A 19,665-nucleotide genomic window follows, 5' to 3' on the forward strand; every position below is an offset into this window, starting at 1 on the left:
TGTCCCTTCCCCAACAATTTGATAGTTGTACGTACCTATAATGGTTTTCTAATTACGAGCGAGCGGCAGCTCTTTGAAGTCTTGCTCGCGCTCTGGTGAGCCTTCAAACGACTAGCCGCTCCGCCGAGCGCGCGCCGCACGAGATGAATGAATTAAAATAATCTCGCGCGCATAGCGAACGTTCCTTTTACCCGAGGGAGCGCTTCAGAACAAAAAAGCAAATTGTGGTAGCAAATGATGAAGCGCTGAGCAATATCGAACCCGAAAATTAGTGCTTTCCTCTGGAAAGTCGCATCAGTGCTCGTAGAGTAAACTATCGACTCGATCCGAGGTAAACTACAGTCGTCGGGTCTTCTACGGAACGCGTGCTCACGTTTGACACCAACATCGCGGCTCGGAAACGAAAATTCAGCCTCGGAGGTCCGAACACAGGTTCGGAAATTAGAATTGGCCGCCATGACCATGCCCACGGTAAAAGCGTCGTAGCTTCGCGAAAGCTTTTATTTCACACGTTCAAAGTGGTGTCCATAGAGTCTAGAAAGAACAAGGAACACATCGGTGCTAGCGGCGATGAGATACGACCAGTATTAATGAAGGAAGTGTCTATTCTGCCGGCAGCCGGCAGAATAACCGGCGGGGGAAAAAGTGCCGGCAGTAGTCGCCTATTGGGTCTCGTATAAAACGGATTGTAAACGCGACTCTTCCGAGCTGTGGATTAGCTCAGTGGGTAAGATGTGCGCTTCGTACACAGCAGGAGTTCAATCCCCCGAGAAAATTTGTTTTTTTTTTTCTTCGGACTTTTGTTTTTTGTTGAGGTATTAGGCGATATTTACGGCATCTCTCTTTTAGAATTAACACTACAAAAAGAACACGCAAAAAAAACAAAAAAAAAAAAAACAGAAAAACACCAGAAATCAGCCGAGTTCTCCGAGCGGTTTTAATAGGTCGATAAAACAACTTTTGCGTTTGCTATCTCGAAGAAATTTGACACACAAACAGTCCTACCTGGTGCGAGACCCTTCCCCAACAATTTGATAGTTGTACCTATAATTAATTTCTAATTACGAGCGGGGGCGGCAGCTCTTTGAAGAATATCAATCCACTCGTGCTCGGGAGACCGTCCCTGTTGATCGAAAAGTCTCGATTGAGATGAGCTGACACGGTTTCACTGCACACACATGTTCCTATGATGTTCTTTTCACGACCACGATCGATGAATGCACTCCAGCGGTCTTGAATATTCACGGGTGAACGATTGAACTTGGTCGGGGTTTTTAATCTCCAAGCAGAGTCCCAAAAACCTGTTTTCGCGAGTATAACGAGTTCTAGACGAGCTGGAGCGATGAAAATTTAACAGTGCGTCTAAATTCAGAGCGCGATCATTCGCTGCGAATTAGAACCTTCCAACTATCGTAGTTTTCTTTATACGAGCGTATGCCAAATCACAACACCACAGAATGAAGCCTTACACGTAAACTTTTTATTCGTAACTTTCTTATTAGATTAGCTACATCGATGAGACGCGCCTAGAATGTTCCTCGGAACATCCCACTCGCCTGGTTAAAATAAATGACCCAGCTAGCACTTGTGGATTGATATACTTGAATACAAAGTACAGAGATACAAAAAAAGAAGAGAAAACGCAAGTTCAAAGGCTGTATAGATAATACAACGCCGCTGACAGCGTCTTGCAATAAGCGCAACAGAGAACGTTAAAAGAATGCATGTGCTCGCTTTTGGGCGAGCACACACATAAAAAAACACATTTTTTTTTTTCACGATTACCACAGGAAAAAGTCAAATTTCTGAATAATACTGATAAGGTACTTACTTTGTTTCCGCAGGTGTGCACAGCAGGGGCCTCTTTGTCCGTTTAACCTCAGATTGTTATATTATATTAAAAACGCAACACCAGGTAATCCGTAAAATGGGAGAGCGGAACAGGGGAAAATTGTAATGTAATAGCTCACAACAAAGTTGGGAGGAGTGGCAGTAGTGGGCAAGAGGAAAATTAAAACACCATGCAAAGAGTTGCACATGAAACAAACGCTCGATCGACTACAAAACATTGTCAGATATAAATCTGCGATGAGGTAGGCTGTTTCATTCTGTTATGGTTCTGGGAAAAGAGTATTTAAATGCATTTGTAAGCAGATCAAGACCCTATGGCGTCGGGAAGTATTTAAATTCTTTTTTTATATTTGGTTTCTATTCATTTACACTGCAGGCCATTTCCAATCCCCAAGCAGGGTGCGACGAGAAGGAACAAAAAAATAACAGTAAACCGACAAATCTGGTACACTGGAGATCACAAAAAGAAAGAAGAAAAAACACAAGTTCAAAGGCTATGTATAGATATAATAGAACGCCGTTCATAGCGTCTTGCAATAAGCTCAAACATAAGAAAGAAGAATTTATGTCCTCGCTCTTTTTTTTTCACGATTACCACGGGAAAAAATCAAATCTCTGAACAAACTGATAAGGGACTTACTTCGTTTCCGCAGGTGTGCACAGCAGGGGCTTCGTCCTCACCAGCAAAACACAAAACAACAGATTTCTCCGTTTTAACCTCACGTTTTATTAGGCTTGACGTCAAACTTTATTAGGCCGACAATGCAAGTTTCCGGACGAGAGCTGTCTCGATGAAAACACACTTGTTCCTATTCAGTGAATTCGCACGAGCTAACACGATTTCATAAAAACACTTTTTGCTTGGAGCAAGTTCTCAGTTGCCATTCAAGCGGTCTTGATTAAGCACAGGTCATCCGCAGCTGAAGGAGGTCACTTGAAACGGAGGGCCAGCCGTGCAACTCGCTCTTGCGCTGCACAAAAAGACAATCTTTAGCGCCCTACATTAAAGATGCACCGAACGTTCTTACGCCATACACATATCTTTTTTTCTTTTCTTTCGTGCGTCAGAGGCCGGCTTCCTAGCTCGGCGCCGCCGATTCCGTGTTTCGCGTGAAAAGAACAAAAGAATTCGTGCAAGAAGTCGGCTCCAACGGTCGCCCAACAGACAAAGGGGCTGTAGCAGACGGCAGAGTTTCGGGGAAAGCTCACGCCACTAGCAAAGCCTGGCCTGGCGCTGCTGCCCGCCCGCCGAAACCGCTCCTCCTTTCCCTCCTTCGGGAGACGCTAGTATCTTTTTTTTTTCGGCTTCTTGTCGGCTGCGTTCTTGGCGCCCGACTTGATTGACAGCCTCTGTCTCGCGGTCTGCTTTAATCTCTTCTTCCCTGCCTTGCAGCGGGGACTGCTCCTCTTTGTGCAATAGCTACTCTGGGGCGTTTTTCTTTTTGCTATTCTTTGCTTTAAAAGCTCTTTCCCTGCGTCTAGCAAACACACACACTTCTTTCGCGGCACCGTTAATGAACACCGTCTGCGTTTAGAAACTTACAAACGAACAGCCCCGAACTCGATTACCGAAGCGCCGATGAAATTAATCAGCGCGCCCAGCGAAAACCCAACACGCTCGAACGCTGATTTTACGATGCAAGATAATAAAAAAAACGTACTTGGACACTACCAACCCAATTACAGCAACAAATTAAGAAATACGAGGGAAAACAATATTGCGCAATCCTTAATCGGACGTTCGAATCGCGGCTGACTTCGTTTTATCAGTTAAAAAAAATAATAAACGTAGGTAGACACGCTGAACTTCGCGTATAGCCACTCTAACACATACCGTTTTAAAGCCAACAGTTTATTTACTATTTCGTGCCAACTGAGAAATCGACACGAGCTCAAAAGACGAATTTTGCCTAACGAAAACTGCCCAAACGCCTAGGATGTGCAGGTCACGCTTGCATAATTGTGGAATGCCTTTTTCCCACCCTATTATAGTTTGATCGCTCACTCCTCTCTTTTTCCGAGGCAGTATTCCATCATTTCGCGATGGAATACGCGCTTCAAAGCTTAATACACTTTATCCCAGTCGAAAATTCTCATTAGATTCCAATTACAATTTCCAATTGGTACCAGTTAGGTTTTCGGACAACCAATAGGTCACTGTAATGGGAACCAACGGGAACCATTTGAAACCCATTAAGTTTCCAACTGGAAAATTTTTTCCAACTGGTGAGACCCATTGGCCAGTGTACTTCCAATTGGAACCCACTAAAACCGATTGGTTCCAATTAAAACCAGTTAGAATTCCAATTGGATCTAATGATAATTTTAGCTGGGATATCTTTGCAGAGCATGGACCTATCAAAAAAAAGCACTTGCATCAAACATGCATCGGTAATTCTTGCTCGCGCTCTGGTAAAGAGCCTTCAAAAAAACGACCAGCCGCTCCGCCGAGAATTCAATTCATCTTGCGCGCCTATATCACGCTCAATATAGTAGATCCCATTAAAAGCCTTCTTTGCCGACACTCGGAAAAGCGTGCAGAATCACGCACGCTCAGAAAAGAACATTTCCATCTACCAACCGCCGAGCACAACAAACGCTCTTCTAATCTCCTCGCAAAACGCACGCGCTCACACAAACGACTTTGGGCAAAAACAAAGATCATGAAATGATCTTTGTTTTTATTCCCAGCGTCATGTACACGCATTTCTTGCGTGGAACAACGAATGAATAACTGCTATCTGCGTTTAATTCGATCTAGAAATCCCGTCGCGCCCGTTTGTTTACTTTCTGCCTTCCAGGTTAGACAACCTTCCTTCAAAAAATCCTAAAAAATCACCAATTCGTGCTAGAAGTGCCTGCCTCGGACGATAGGTAGCGAACAATTAGCGCCTTAGTTTGCGATTAAATAAGCTTCTGTACGCGTTTAAATAAAACTTGAAAGCACGCCGCCCGTCACGCGCGATGCCGGCGTTCGCTTTTCCAGGAGGGTTAAACACACTGCTCCTTTTTTCTTTAAGTTGAAAAAAGGTAATAATAAAAGTAGATAGAGATTCTTAATTTCGTGTGCCGTTAGACAAACGTGTGCGCTAAGAGCACAGAAAAAGAGACTGTTCTAAAGGTAGTAGTTCACTTTTATTTTTAATTTTTGCCTGATCTTAGACGATCGGATCGCGGCTCGAGCGCGCTTTCCGGACTCAACCGCTTCACTCTCTAACCGAAGAAAAAATAGTTGTACGCATATCGAAGTATATATTTTCCGAAAGCTAATGAACTTGTCCAATAGGTGTAAAAATTATTTGATTTTAAACGGAATTATTCTTCTTCATATTTCGATCTAACCAGCCAAACTAGTTTTCGGGTGCTCTGGGTGGCTGGTCGATTTAAGTTAAAAAAAGGTAATAATAAAAGTAGATAGAGATTCTTAATTTCGTGTGCCGTTAGACAAACGTGTGCGCTAAGAGCACAGAAAAAGAGACTGTTCTGAAGGTAGTAGTTCACTTTTATTTTTAATTTTTGCCTGATCTTAGACGATCGGATCGCGGCTCGAGCGCGCTCCGGACTCAACCGCTTCACTCTCTAACCGAAGAAAAAATAGTTGTACGCATATCGAAGTATATATTTTCCGAAAGCTAATGAACTTGTCCAATAGGTGTAAAAATTATTTGATTTTAAACGGAATTATTCTTCTTCATATTTCGATCTAACCAGCCAAACTAGTTTTCGGGTGCTCTGGGTGGCTGGTCGATTTAAGTTAAAAAAAGGTAATAATAAAAGTAGATAGAGATTCTTAATTTCGTGTGCCGTTAGACAAACGTGTGCCCTAAGAGCACAGAAAAAGAGACTGTTCTAAAGGTAGTAGTTCACTTTTATTTTTAATTTTTGCCTGATCTTAGACGATCGGATCGCGGCTCGAGCGCGCTTTCCGGACTCAACCGCTTCACTCTCTAACCCAAGAAAAAATAGTTGTACGCATATCGAAGTATATATTTTCCGAAAGCTAATGAACTTGTCCAATAGGTGTAAAAATTATTTGATTTTAAACGGAATTATTCTTCTTCATATTTCGATCTAACCAGCCAAACTAGTTTTCGGGTGCTCTGGGTGGCTGGTCGATTTAAGTTAAAAAAAGGTAATAATAAAAGTAGATAGAGATTCTTAATTTCGTGTGCCGTTAGACAAACGTGTGCCCTAAGAGCACAGAAAAAGAGACTGTTCTAAAGGTAGTAGTTCACTTTTATTTTTAATTTTTGCCTGATCTTAGACGATCGGATCGCGGCTCGAGCGCGCTTTCCGGACTCAACCGCTTCACTCTCTAACCCAAGAAAAAATAGTTGTACGCATATCGAAGTATATATTTTCCGAAAGCTAATGAACTTGTCCAATAGGTGTAAAAATTATTTGATTTTAAACGGAATTATTCTTCTTCATATTTCGATCTAACCAGCCAAACTAGTTTTCGGGTGCTCTGGGTGGCTGGTCGATTTAAGTTAAAAAAAGGTAATAATAAAAGTAGATAGAGATTCTTAATTTCGTGTGCCGTTAGACAAACGTGTGCCCTAAGAGCACAGAAAAAGAGACTGTTCTAAAGGTAGTAGTTCACTTTTATTTTTAATTTTTGCCTGATCTTAGACGATCGGATCGCGGCTCGTGCGCGCTTTCCGGACTCAACCGCTTCACTCTCTAACCCAAGAAAAAATAGTTGTACGCATATCGAAGTATATATTTTCCGAAAACTAATGAACTTGTCCAATAGGTGTAAAAATTATTTGATTTTAAACGGAATTATTCTTCTTCATATTTCGATCTAACCAGCCAAACTAGTTTTCGGGTGCTCTGGGTGGCTGGTCGATTTAAGTTAAAAAAAGGTAATAATAAAAGTAGATAGAGATTCTTAATTTCGTGTGCCGTTAGACAAACGTGTGCGCTAAGAGCACAGAAAAAGAGACTGTTCTAAAGGTAGTAGTTCACTTTTATTTTTAATTTTTGCCTGATCTTAGACGATCGGATCGCGGCTCGAGCGCGCTTTCCGGACTCAACCGCTTCACTCTCTAACCCAAGAAAAAATAGTTGTACGCATATCGAAGTATATATTTTCCGAAAGCTAATGAACTTGTCCAATAGGTGTAAAAATTATTTGATTTTAAACGGAATTATTCTTCTTCATATTTCGATCTAACCAGCCAAACTAGTTTTCGGGTGCTCTGGGTGGCTGGTCGATTTAAGTTAAAATAAGGTAATAATAAAAGTAGATAGAGATTCTTAATTTCGTGTGCCGTTAGACAAACGTGTGCGCTAAGAGCACAGAAAAAGAGACTGTTCTGAAGGTAGTAGTTCACTTTTATTTTTAATTTTTGCCTGATCTTAGACGATCGGATCGCGGCTCGAGCGCGCTCCGGACTCTCCCGCTAAAAATCGGACTCTCCCGATAAAAATCAAAGCTATACTTCGTTTCACCTTATGTGCGAGCGAGGGCAAAGCTGGAAGCGCGAGCACGAAAGCTCCGTGCGTTCAGGCTTTGCTCGAGCGCGCGAGCTGGGGAGAAACGCAAAAAGCGCTGGTCTCGTGCTTTTAGCTTTGGCTTCGCTCGCAGATAAGGTGAAACAAAGTATAGAAGCAGACAAAGAACGCACCCGACAAGAAGCAACGCCAAAGAAAGGAAAGATAACGGATACAGTCTCAAAGAGCTAAGTGGGTCAGGGGGCCCAGGCAAGGGGTGGCCCTAGGGTGCCTGAATGTCCTTCTGTTTAGGGTGATGCCACCCTTTGTAGTACCAGATGCCGACAGCACGCGCTCACGGGCAAAATACAAAGAAATCGACGAAAACAAAATGTCGCCATAGCACAGTCAGCGCCACAAGCGCGTGCAGGGACACGCTCTTTCACCTGCTTCTCAACAAAAAAATAAACGTGTGTGACAAAATGGCGACATGCCACCACCCTAAGCAAAGCGCGCATGAAGGCACCCTAGGTGGCCCGGCGTGCGCGTTCTAAGCGGAGTCGAGTTAGAAAAAAGATTTCAGCGCGCGGTTCACCAAATGCAAAGGTAGAAATATGACATTTTCTAAAAATGCCTGGCACTTCGTTCTCTTCTACAGCACGAGCCGCGACGTTCGGCAACCGCTTCGAGGATCTGACCGGCTGTGTCCCGGTATCGACCACCTGAACCGGGAGCTACGCACGGTGCGAAGGGAACAGCGGAGGCACGAGCATCTACGCCACCCCGTCCCTGGACTGAGCGGCTACACAAGCCAGGAAACGAGCCTCGTCACGACATATGCCGGGGAATCTCTAGGCCTCGTAGAACTTTCTTTCTCCCGACCCTTCTCTTACCAACCCCGGACGAGCCTGTGACAACGTGCGACAGACATTGCTAATTGTTCTGTACAGAAGAGAACGAAGTGAGATGACAATTTCGTGTGCCGCTAAAGAAACGTGCGCGCCAAGAGCACAGAAAAACAAGTTAAAAAATGTAATAATAAACGGAGATAGAGATTCTTAATTCCCGCTTCACCTGCTTCACTCTCTAACGCAACGAGAAATACTTTTACGCATATCGAAGTATATATTTTCCGAAAGCTAATGAAATTCTCCAATAGGTGTGAAAAGCACTTGGTTTTAAACGAATTATTCTTCTTTTTTTGCTGAAAAACTCAAATCACTTTCGTTTGCCAAATAATCAAAAACTCGAAATTAAAGGATAGTATAATGGACGTACACTTACCCCAATGTGTCGAACGAAAGGAGGCCCTTTGACGAAGGCAGGAAGCGTGAGGCGACGTTCGGGGTCCGAAGAAGAAGAAGACCGATTTCGGAACAAAGAACAAAGAAGGAGCTGGACACGGGCGACTACGCGACTGCTCCCAAGCACAACGGAAACCACACTGGGGCCGGCCTCTGGGAACGAAGGAAAGCGGAGGAGGATGAGCGAGGAGGAGAGGGAAAGAGAAGGAAAAAAGTCGGGAAGGGGATCGCGCCGCCTGGTGGAGGGCAGACACACCACTCGCATCGGGTATTTTTTTCTTTATTATTTTGTTTATTTTTTGCACTATTTATTAAGGGAAGCATTCTCGTTGATCTCCCTTCATTAATACTGGTCGTATCTCATCACCGCTAGCACCGATGTGTTCCTTGGTCTTTCTAGACTCTATGGACACCACTTTGAACGTGTGAAATAAAAGTTTTCGCGATGCTACGACGCTTTTACCGTGGGCATGGTCATGGCGGCCATTTCTCCTTTTAGAAACCTTTGTTCGGACCTCCGAGGCTGAATTTTCGTTTCCGAGACGCGATGGTGGTGTCAAACGTGAGCAGGCGTTTCGTAGAACACCCGACGACTGTAATTTACCTCTGATCGAGTTGATTTTTTACTGTACGAGCACTGATGCGACTTTCCACAGGAAAGCACTAATTTTCGGGTTCGATATTGCTCAGCCCTCCTCCCTCGTACGTTTTCTTGAGAAAACTGTTTTTGTTTCTTGTTTAGCAACGGCCAGCGCACCTTTCGAAAGTTATTAGAAAACTTTATCTGCTCTGGATTTTAAATAAAGACACACCTGGGTCCTGTAGCCGAAAGATTTTTTTTTCTAAGCTTTGGAACCTCCTTTCGTAAAGGTATGCCTACTGAAATTTGAGGCCTCTGGTACCTTGCTACCTGTGAAGTTTCAACCCTCTGGATCCATCCGTTTTTCTCTGACGGCCAAAATTTGAATGCAGGCCTGTCTTAGTAAATCACGTTCAGGGGCTCTGGAAGCGGGGGGGCAGGGTGGGCTTGAGCCCCTCCTGTCCTCAGGACCGAGCTGCCGAGCCCCCCCTCCCCCTCCCTCTTTTTTTTCTTTTTTTTTAGTTTGTGTGTTTGCAGGTTATCTGGTATGGGCCTTCGGCCTATTTCCTGTACCTCCGTATCTCCTGAGCCGAAATAAATGAAATGACTCTTTATACATGCTGACCTACCGCCCTCCTCACCTCCGCCAAGCACAAAAAGCACCGGGGCGACGGAGAGGCTTGCTTGAAAAGTCAAAACCAGAAGAAAATGACAGGCAGGACTCATGAGCCTGATTGACAACCAGTTTAGAGCGAGCAAAGAGGAGACAGCGAAATGAATGGATTCCGACAAGACGACGTCGGCCAGCGTTTGTCTGCTTCCCCCGTGTGGAAGCAAGAAGCCCAGAAGATGCATGGTGCTTCTGGCCCGCGGACAAAACAGGCAGGCGCTTAAAGGCCATCATTAGGAAAAGGGGGAGGGGGGGGGGGGTCTGGTGAGCTTGAGTGGGGATTCGGCAGTGAAAGTCTACGAGCTCCCAAATTTGACAAGGCGCCTTTGATGGCGAAAGCTTTGCGCGCATGCGGCGTCGTGCCCGCAGGGTGGTGAGGCATGAGGCGACACATGTTTACAAACTAAGGACAACACAACACGAAGTCTGAAACACAGCTATTATCCTTCAGTACTCTCCTTTTGTGATGCCCCCCAACTTGTATTGACGCCAGGAGTCCGAAGCGATCACGGTCGATGTACTTGATCCCGAGGTACATACCGATGTATGCAACCTCTGCTTCCAGTTAAGACATCCGATGGCCCAACTTGCTGTGTTTGAGACTCCGTGTTGTGTTGTCCTTTTTTCCCCCGAGTTTCGGGGTTTTGTCTAAAACTTTTAACACTTGTTTGTCTACGTCTGCGTTAATACATCATGCTTCCCCGAGAATCCCTAAATGAAGGAAGGTTTTCATTTTTAGACATAGCCAATTTGGCATAGGCACAGCTGCGGTTGACATGTAACAGTTGGTATAGGAAAGAAAAAATAAAGAACACATGGTGCGGCTGATTTCAGTGGTTATCCAATCATTGTATGAGTTGTCAGTGCAAGCTTCTTACTGTTATTTTACTGAACCATTGTTTTAATTTGTTTTCCATGGATATGTGCGTGAATATGCGAACGCGGTGCATTAATATGTTTTCATTCAAATGTGGCAATTAATGTCAACCTGAAACCAACCTAACCTTGAGGATTTCGGAGATGTCGAGCCCCCCCTCTAAAGAAAGACTTCCGGAGCCTCTGGTCACGTTTGTTTTGATTAAAGTGTGTCTCCACATGTTACGGGGTGTGGGCTCTGTAGGGTTGTGTGGAGTCCCTCTTGCAGCACAGATGTGCATTTGTCCTCACCGTCTCTGGAAAAGACGACCATAACTCAGAATGAACGTCCCTCGGAGACGAAAGGCACACTTTTGGTTTGGCGCAGAAACAACGCCCGCGTTCAGATGTTGGCCGTCAAGTGAAAACGGACTTAGCTTGAGGGTTCAAACTGCTCAGATAGCAACCTAGAAGGTTACTCGTGCTTCAGTCGAGCTCATCTTGCATCAGAAAAAGCACAAGGGGGGAAAATAGGAGTGTGGGAGCGGTTGTACTGTGGCGGCATGTCTAGAAAAAGCTCAAAAGTGATTTGTGGAGTCCCTCTTGCGGCACAGATCTGTATTTGTCCTCACCGTCTCTGGGAAAGACCACCTTAACAAAAGAATGGACGTGAAAGTGAGGCAAAGGGCGTAGTTTTGCTTCGAGGTAGAAACAGCGCCTGCGTTCAGATGTTGGCCGTCAAGTGAAAACGGACTTAGCTTGAGGGTTCAAACTGAACAGATAGCAAGCTAGAAGGTTACTCGTGCTTCAGTCGAGCTCATCTTGCACCAGAAAAAGCACAAGGGGGCAAAATAAAGAGTGTGGGGCCAGTTGTACTCTAGGGGCATGTATACAAAAAGCTCTGCAGGAACAAACCTTTTCCCGAGGTGGACAGCAGGGGCCTGAAGACATAAATAAAAAAGAAGTGGCTCATTTAACGAGTCTTCACTGCGCCAGAAAAACAAGAATCAGCTCATTTCTTTTTGAGACCTCAGACTTTATTAGGCCAAGAATACAATTTTTCAGACCAGCTGTCTCAATGTAAAAACACACTTCCTTATTAGTACCCTTTTGACACACAAACAGTCCTACCTGGTGCGAGACCCTTCCCCAACAATTTGATAGTTGTACGTACCTATAATGGTTTTCTAATTACGAGCGAGCGGCAGCTCTTTGAAGTCTTGCTCGCGCTCTGGTGAGCCTTCAAACGACCAGCCCCTCCGCCGAGCGCGCGCCGCACGAGATGAATGAATTAAAATAATCGCGCGCGCATAGCGAACGTTCCTTTTACCCGAGGGAGGGCTTCAGAACAAAAAAGCAAATTGTGGTAGCAAATGATGAAGCCGTGAGCAATATCGAACACGAAAATGACTGCTTTCGTGCGGGAAGTCGCATCAGTGCTCGTACAGTAAACCATCGACTCGATCAGAGGCAAACTACAGTCGTCGGGTCTTCTACGGAACGCGTGCTCGCGTTTGACACCAACATCGCGTCTCGGAAACGAAAATTCAGCCTCGGAGGTCCGAACACAGGCTCGGAAAGTACAATTGGCCGCCATGACCATGCCCACGGTAAAAGCGTCGTAGCATCGCGAAACCTTTTATTACACACGTTCAAAGTGGTGTCCGTAGAGTCTAGAAAGACCAAGGAACACATCGGTGCTAGCGGTGACGAGATACGACCAGTATTAATGAAGCGAGATCGAAGAAAGGATCGGTGCCTAAAGTGAGGAAAGCGAATGGCTGGCTTCGATGTGAAAACTTTCAAACGCCGTTTATTTCGCGAAACTCGCATCACACAAGAAAAGAAATCGGTCTCTGTCCAGTCCAGGGGCGGCTGGGAACAAGTGTCCCCCATTTGATATCGTAAATTCAAGGTCGTAATATAGATTTCAGAAATTCAATATTTTCAATGGTAAAACAAAAGGCACCAGGTGGCGGGATTTACCGACCGGTCGGAATTGCTCAGCCGCACTCATGGATCCATTCATTCGAAACGGGTCATCTATCTATTCATTCATAAAAAAATTCATTCCTGGCCGTGTTTTAAAATTAACGAAATCATACTGCGAGGTAAAGCTTCTGTACACCTGGCGTTTTGAAACCTGCCTGCGTCCAGCGTTCTTTCATTTCTGCTGTCACGTGACACGATCCGCCCGAGTAACTCGGGTTTATTAGGGTGAGATTTGAAACACAGCCCTGGTTTAATAAAACCAAACTTAGAATTACGGGAATCGTCTTATTTTTGAAAACGATGTCGTCGAGACCCGTGTTCCACAACAAGTTTAAATTATTTAGGTCAAGTATTTAGAAATTTACCGCCCATTCGTGGTTCTGGTTTGGTTTTTGCAAAAAAAAGCAAATGGCTGCCGCGTGTTTTGCTCGCAACCGGAGGTGATTCAATCGCACGAAGCTCGGAAAGTAGGCTATACTTCGTTTCAGCTTCCGTCCGAGCGCAGCCAAAGGCTGAGGGACGGTTCGCAGCTTCGAAAAGAGCATTCCTACGCACCACAAAGTAGTCCGCAAAAGTAATTATTTTAAAATGACTGTTTTGTGTGTAAACATTGCACAAATATTCCAGATGTGTACTGCTGAGAATGATTTGTAACTAAAGGAATTAAATATCTGAAGTTTATGTTTTTATTAATATATGTAAATGCACGTGGTTCGGTGAAAACACGTACATCCGCTGGCAACACGGCTGCAGCGCTCGGTTTTTCTGTGTGATTTCGGTCCCGTGACGGCCAAATCATGTGGTTCGTTGCTTTCCTCGTCGAGTCGCTTCAAATCGTCCTTTCGCAAAGGCGCGTTTAGGCGTCAGGCGCGAGAGGTCGTGATGAATGTCTACTTTCAAATTTTTTCAGCAGGGGACTCCGGCCACGTCGTACCGCGAATGCGTTGTAAACAAGGAAAGCGTCCGGGCCACTGCAATTCAGATACGCGGCGAAATCACGGCATCCCTTTACCTGCCGATCACATTGAACGCCGAGAAGCTAGTGGAAAGGACTGCGCCTCGAGCCCTGGTATATCCAGACAGTATAAGGAAGCATCAACGGCGGGGTCATCGGGCACCTTGCAACGTGTACTTACATCTCGAAACTATGCCGAAATGCCGAACAGGTGGAAAGCTCGGACACAGACGGCTGCGGCCAGCCTACGTACTGACATCCCCTGTGACTAAATTTCAGAACGTGAAAGGTAACTTTTTAAACCTATAGCAGACGACACTGTTGATAGACTCGTAGCAGACGAAATCCTCGGCGAGCGCGGGCGGCGCGGACGACCACCGGCGCAGCGGAGTGATACAAAAGTGCAGGCGAGATCGCGTGACCTTTTGCCGGCGTGTGATTGGCTCCGGCCACACGTAGCTTCGGCTGCGCTCGGACGGAAGCTGAAACGAAGTATAGCTAGGACATTTATTTTAACCAGGGAGTAAGATTATGTTCCGAGGAACATTCGAGGCGCGTCTCATCGATGTAGGTATTCTAAAAAGAAAGTTATCAACAGAAGTTTACGTGAAAGTAAGGCTTTCACTGTACGATGTTTTGATTTCACCTATGCTCGTATAAAGAAAACTACGATAGCTAGAAAGTTCTAATTCGCAGCGAATGATCGCGCTCTGAATTTAGACGCACTGTTAAAATTTCATCGCTCCAGCTAGTCTAGAACTCGTTATATTCGCGAAAACAGGTTTTGGGACTCTGCTCGGAAATTAACAAGCCCGACCAAGTTCAATCGTTCGCCTGTGGATATTCAAGACCGCTGGAGTGCATTCATCGATTGTGGTCGTGAAAACAACATCATAGGAACATGTGTGTGCAGTGAAACCGTGTCAGCTCATCTCAATCGAGACTCATCGATCAACAGGGAGGGTGTCCCGAGCACAAGTGGATGGATATACTTCAAAGAGCTGCCGCTCGCTCGGAATTAGAAAACCATTAAGCTATCCAATTGTCGGGAAAGGGTGTCGCACCAGGTAGGAGTGTTTGTGTGTCAAATTTCTTCGAGATAGCAAACGCAAAAGTTGTTTTATCGACCTAATAAAACCGCTCGGAGAACTCGGCTCATTTCTGGTGTTTTTTCTGTTTTTTTTTGTTGTTTCTTTTTAGTGAAAAAAGATGACTCTTCAGATTACCATTTCTTTTAGGTAATTGAGAAGTTGCATTAAAGAAACGGCCTGCACAGTAAATACAAATGGTTCTATTGCGATTATTTCATAATTGAACCAGAAAAGCACATTAATGTTGGCCTAATAAGAGAGTCGGCTGTTTTTTATGTACTGCTCATGTCTAGGAAACGAAGAGTGCTAGAGCGACGATTCATTTTTGATACGAGTGCTTGCTTTCCTCCTGTAATGAACGAGCCCAGGTTGGTTAACACAGCTGGTGTCAAAGTTTATGTACGAACGCAAAAGCTGAAGGTAGTCCTGATTTTTCGAGCCTTTGAACAGTGGCGTGGGGTTTTGTAGTGTCTGAGAATAAAGAGGCACTGCAGACAAGAAGACTGTGTCCTCGGTGTTGCTTGCCCACCCCCGTAAGATGTGGAGACACACTTTATTGAAAACCTACGTGATTTACTAAGACGGGGGTTTCTGCAGAACCCCGTAGGGGGCTGTGCAGAGAATACAGGTCGACATCAAGCCTTCAGAATTCACAGGTACCATTCGACAAGAATGCTGTAGCTGGACTTGAAACAAGCCGACGTGGGGAAAGTACGGAAGCCGAGAAAACAAATGTGTCGGCCAAGCCGTAGCAAGGACGTCCCAGCACGACTGCGGACAGCGTTATCCTGGCTGTGCAAAGTGGACGTCCCTCGGAGACAAAAGGCAGACTTTTGGTATTCCGCAGTAACCATGCCTGCGTTCAAATTTTGGCCGTCAAGGGAAAAGGGACGTAGCTTGAGGGTTCCAACTGAACAGGTAGCAAGCTAGAAGGTTACTCATGCTTCAGTTTAGCTCATCTTGCGCCAGAAAGTGCACAAGGGGACGAAATAGAAAGTGTCGGGCCAGTTGTACTGTAGGGGCATGTTTGTTTGTTTGTTTGTTTATTGGAACTTTCGACAATACAGGATTGTCATGGTGCTGAGGCAAAAGGTGACAGTAAGTCACCTGACCAGGCCCCTAGCACCAGACTACACTTGCAGCAGATGCAGCAGATGCAGCAGGCAGACTAGTGGTAGAGTGCTATAGTTAACCATAAACAAAAACAAAAAATACGCAGTAACTAGATCACTACACTACATACGCTCTTGCAATGAAAAATAAATAATTCGCAACATGCAACAAAAATATATGAACTACATTACTACAATTACATCTGTACACATAATTTAGAAGACCACAGTATTATGCGGAAAGTAAAAAATATTGTTTTTGATTTTTTTCTGAAAGTCAAGAGGTTTGAATTATGATCGATTATATCGATCAAGCCAGGGTGGAGGTTGAGAAGATTGGGAATCTGCCAAGATAGTAATTGCGTACCGTAATTTGTTCTGGTTCTGATTTTTATAAAGTTTGTATTTCTAAAATTGTAGTGTGTATCAGTATTCGTATATGTAGAAAGGAATAATTCACGGTCAGTTTTAACTTGGGAGAATATAACCTCAGACAATCGTTGATTATACAGTGCCTCAATATTCAGGATACGATGTTTCTCAAAGTATTGGAATGTATGATCGCGGCTTGATAGGTTTTCAATAAATCGTATACTTTTTTCTGCATTAAGTACAAACTAGTCATATTACATTTAGATGTAACCCCCCAGACAAGTAAACAATAGTGCAGTCGAGAATGAACAGTAGTGAAATAGAGCTGACGTTTTAGCCACATTGGTAATAAGGCACGAAATCTATTCAGCATGCCAATAGACTGTGCGATGTCACGCTTCACAAAATTCACATGACATGTCCAGCGAAGGTTTTCATGAAATTTGTATTCGGTAACCCTTTCTAGTGACCGTGACTCGAATACTATTTCGGTAGTAAGGTTAACTGGTCTGTTAATTGAGGAAAAAACAATATATTTTGTTTTGTTAACATTTAGAAGCAGCTGATTCGCATCAAGCCACTTCGATAAGTTTTTGAGCCATGCGTTTGTGACAGGAATAAGAGATGATAGGTCCCTGGATGAAAAAAAAAACACTCGTGTCATCGGCGTAAAGTACTATGTCTGGCGTATGGGGGATAGCAACAATGTCATTGATATAAAGAAGGAATAGTATAGGTCCTAATATTGATCCTTGCGGAACACCAAATTTTATATGTTCAGTGTCCGATTCTATACTATTAGCTACCACAAACTGGCTACGATTTGTCAGATAACTGCGCAATAGTTTAAGTGAAATGCCTCTAATTCCGTAGTGTGGCAGTTTATCAAAGAGAATATTATGCTTGATAGAGTCAAAAGCTTTATTGAAATCTACGAAGATGCCTATAGTGTAGGATTGATTTTCTATATTGCTGATAAGTTTTCCTCGAATGTTAAGTAAAGCTGACTCAGTGGATTTACCTCTCTGAAATCCATATTGGTTTGCAGAAATTAGTCGGTATTTATGAAGATGATTAATTATTCTAGATGTCTACAAAAAGCTCTGTAGGGTTGTGTGGAGGCCCTCTTGCAGCACAGATGTGTATTTGTCCTCACCGTCTCTGGAAAAGACGACCATAACACAGAATGAACGTCCCTCGGAGACAAAAGGCAGACTTTTTGTATTCCGCAGTAACCATGCCTGCGTTCAAATTTTGGCCGTCAAGGGAAAAGGGACGTAGCTTGAGGGTTCAAACTGAACAGATAGCAACCTAGAAGGTTACTCGTGCTTCACTTTAGCTCATCTTGCGCCAGAAAGTGCAGAAGGGGACAAAATAGAAAGTGTCGGGCCAGTTGTACTGTAGGGGCATGTCTACAAAAAGCTCTGTAGGGTTGTGTGGAGGCCCTCTTGCAGCACATATGTGTATTTGTCCTCACCGTCTCTGGAAAAGACGACCATAACACAGAATGAACGTCCCTCGGAGACAAAAGGCAGACTTTTGGTATCCCGCAGTAACCATGCCTGCGTTCAAATTTTGGCCGTCAAGGGAAAAGGGACGTAGCTTGAGGGTTCAAACTGCTCAGATAGCAACCTAGAAGGTTACGCATGCTTCAGTCGAGCTCATCCTGCACCAGAAAAAGCACAAGGGGGGAATATAGGAGTGTGGGAGCGGTTGTACTGTGGCGGCATGTCTAGAAAAAGCTCAAAAGTGATTTGTGGAGTCCCTCTTGCGGCGCAGACCTGTATTTGTCCTCACCGTCTCTGGGAAAGACCACCCTAACAAAAGAATGGACGTGAAACTGAGGCAAAGGGCGTAGTTTTGCTTCGAGGTAGAAACAGCGCCTGGGTTCAGATGTTGGCCGTCAAGTGAAAACGGACTTAGCTTGAGGGTTCAAACTGAACAGGTAGCAAGCTAGAAGGTTACTCATGCTTCAGTCGAGCTCATCTTGCACCAGAAAAAGCACAAGGGGGGAAAATAAAGAGTGTGGGGCCAGTTGTACTCTAGGGGCATGTATACAAAAAGCTCTGCAGGAACAAACCTTTTCCCGAGGTGGACAGCAGGGGCCTGAAGACATAAATAAAAAAGAAGTGACACATTTAACGAGTCTTCACTGCGCCAGAAAAACAAGAATCAGCTCATTTCTTTTTGAGACCTCAGTCTTTATTAGGCCAAGAATACAATTTTTCAGACGAGCTGTCTCAATGTAAAAACACACTTCCTTATTAGTACCCTTTTGACACACAAACAGTCCTACCTGGTGCGAGACCCTTCCCCAACAATTTGATAGTTGTACGTACCTATAATGGTTTTCTAATTACGAGCGAGCGGCAGCTCTTTGAAGTCTTGCTCGCGCTCTGGTGAGCCTTCAAACGACCAGCCGCTCCGCCGAGCGCGCGCCGCACGAGATGAATGAATTAAAATAATCTCGCGCGCATAGCGAACGTTCCTTTTACCCGAGGGAGCGCTTCAGAACAAAAAAGCAAATTGTGGTAGCAAATGATGAAGCCGTGAGCAATATCGAACACGAAAATGACTGCTTTCGTGCGGGAAGTCGCATCAGTGCTCCTACAGGAAACTATCGACTCGATCCGAGGTAAACTACAGTCGTCGGGTGTTCTACGAAACGCCTGCTCACGTTTGACACCAACATCGCGTCTCGGAAACGAAAATTCAGCCTCGGAGGTCCGAACACAGGCTCGGAAAGTACAATTGGCCGCCATGACCATGCCCGCGGTAAAAGCGTCGTAGCATCGCGAAACCTTTTATTACACACGTTCAAAGTGGTGTCCGTAGAGTCTAGAAAGACCAAGGAACACATCGGTGCTAGCGGTGACGAGATACGACCAGTATTAATGAAGCGAGATCGAAGAAAGGATCGGTGCCTAAAGTGAGGAAAGCGAATGGCTGGCTTCGATGTGAAAACTTTCAAACGTCGTTTATTTCGCGAAACTCGCATCACACAAGAAAAGAAATCGGTCTCTGTCCAGTCCAGGGGCGGCTGGGAACAAGTGTCCCCTATTTGATATCGTAAATTCAAGGTCGTAATATAGATTTCAGAAATTCAATATTTTCAATGGTAAAACAAAAGGCACCAGGTGGCGGGATTTACCGACCGGTCGGAATTGCTCAGCCGCACTCATGGATCCATTCATTCGAAACGGGTCATCTATCTATTCATTCATAAAAAATGTAATTCCTGGCCGTGTTTTAAAATTAACGAAATCATACTGCGAGGTAAAGCTTCTGTACACCTGGCGTTTTGAAACCTGCCTGCGTCCAGCGTTCTTTCATTTCTGCTGTCACGTGACACGATCCGCCCGAGTAACTCGGGTTTATTAGGGTGAGATTTGAAACACAGCCCTGGTTTAATAAAACCAAACTTAGAATTACGGGAATCGTCTT

At 44.6% G+C, this 19,665-nt stretch overlaps 1 long non-coding RNA gene across 2 annotated transcripts; it reads right to left on the bottom strand.

The window, feature by feature from the left end:
• Window positions 1–2,554: 2,554 nt before the first annotated feature.
• Window positions 2,555–17,734, bottom strand: LOC121836230. 2 transcript variants are annotated; one of them, XR_006077844.1, is made up of 3 exons: window positions 17,699–17,734; window positions 8,575–8,747; window positions 2,555–2,822 (listed from the first exon to the last, which is right to left on the bottom strand). It is a non-coding gene; the product is annotated as an uncharacterized LOC121836230 (long non-coding RNA). The 2 variants fall into 2 exon arrangements; XR_006077845.1 differs by lacking the exon at window positions 17,699–17,734 and adding an exon at window positions 11,615–11,642.
• Between the last annotated feature and the right edge of the window lie 1,931 nt (window positions 17,735–19,665).

The sequence above is a fragment of the Ixodes scapularis genome, unplaced genomic scaffold (genome assembly GCF_016920785.2).
Source record: "Ixodes scapularis isolate PalLabHiFi unplaced genomic scaffold, ASM1692078v2 PGA_scaffold20__3_contigs__length_1032517, whole genome shotgun sequence".
NCBI lineage: Eukaryota > Metazoa > Arthropoda > Arachnida > Ixodida > Ixodidae > Ixodes > Ixodes scapularis.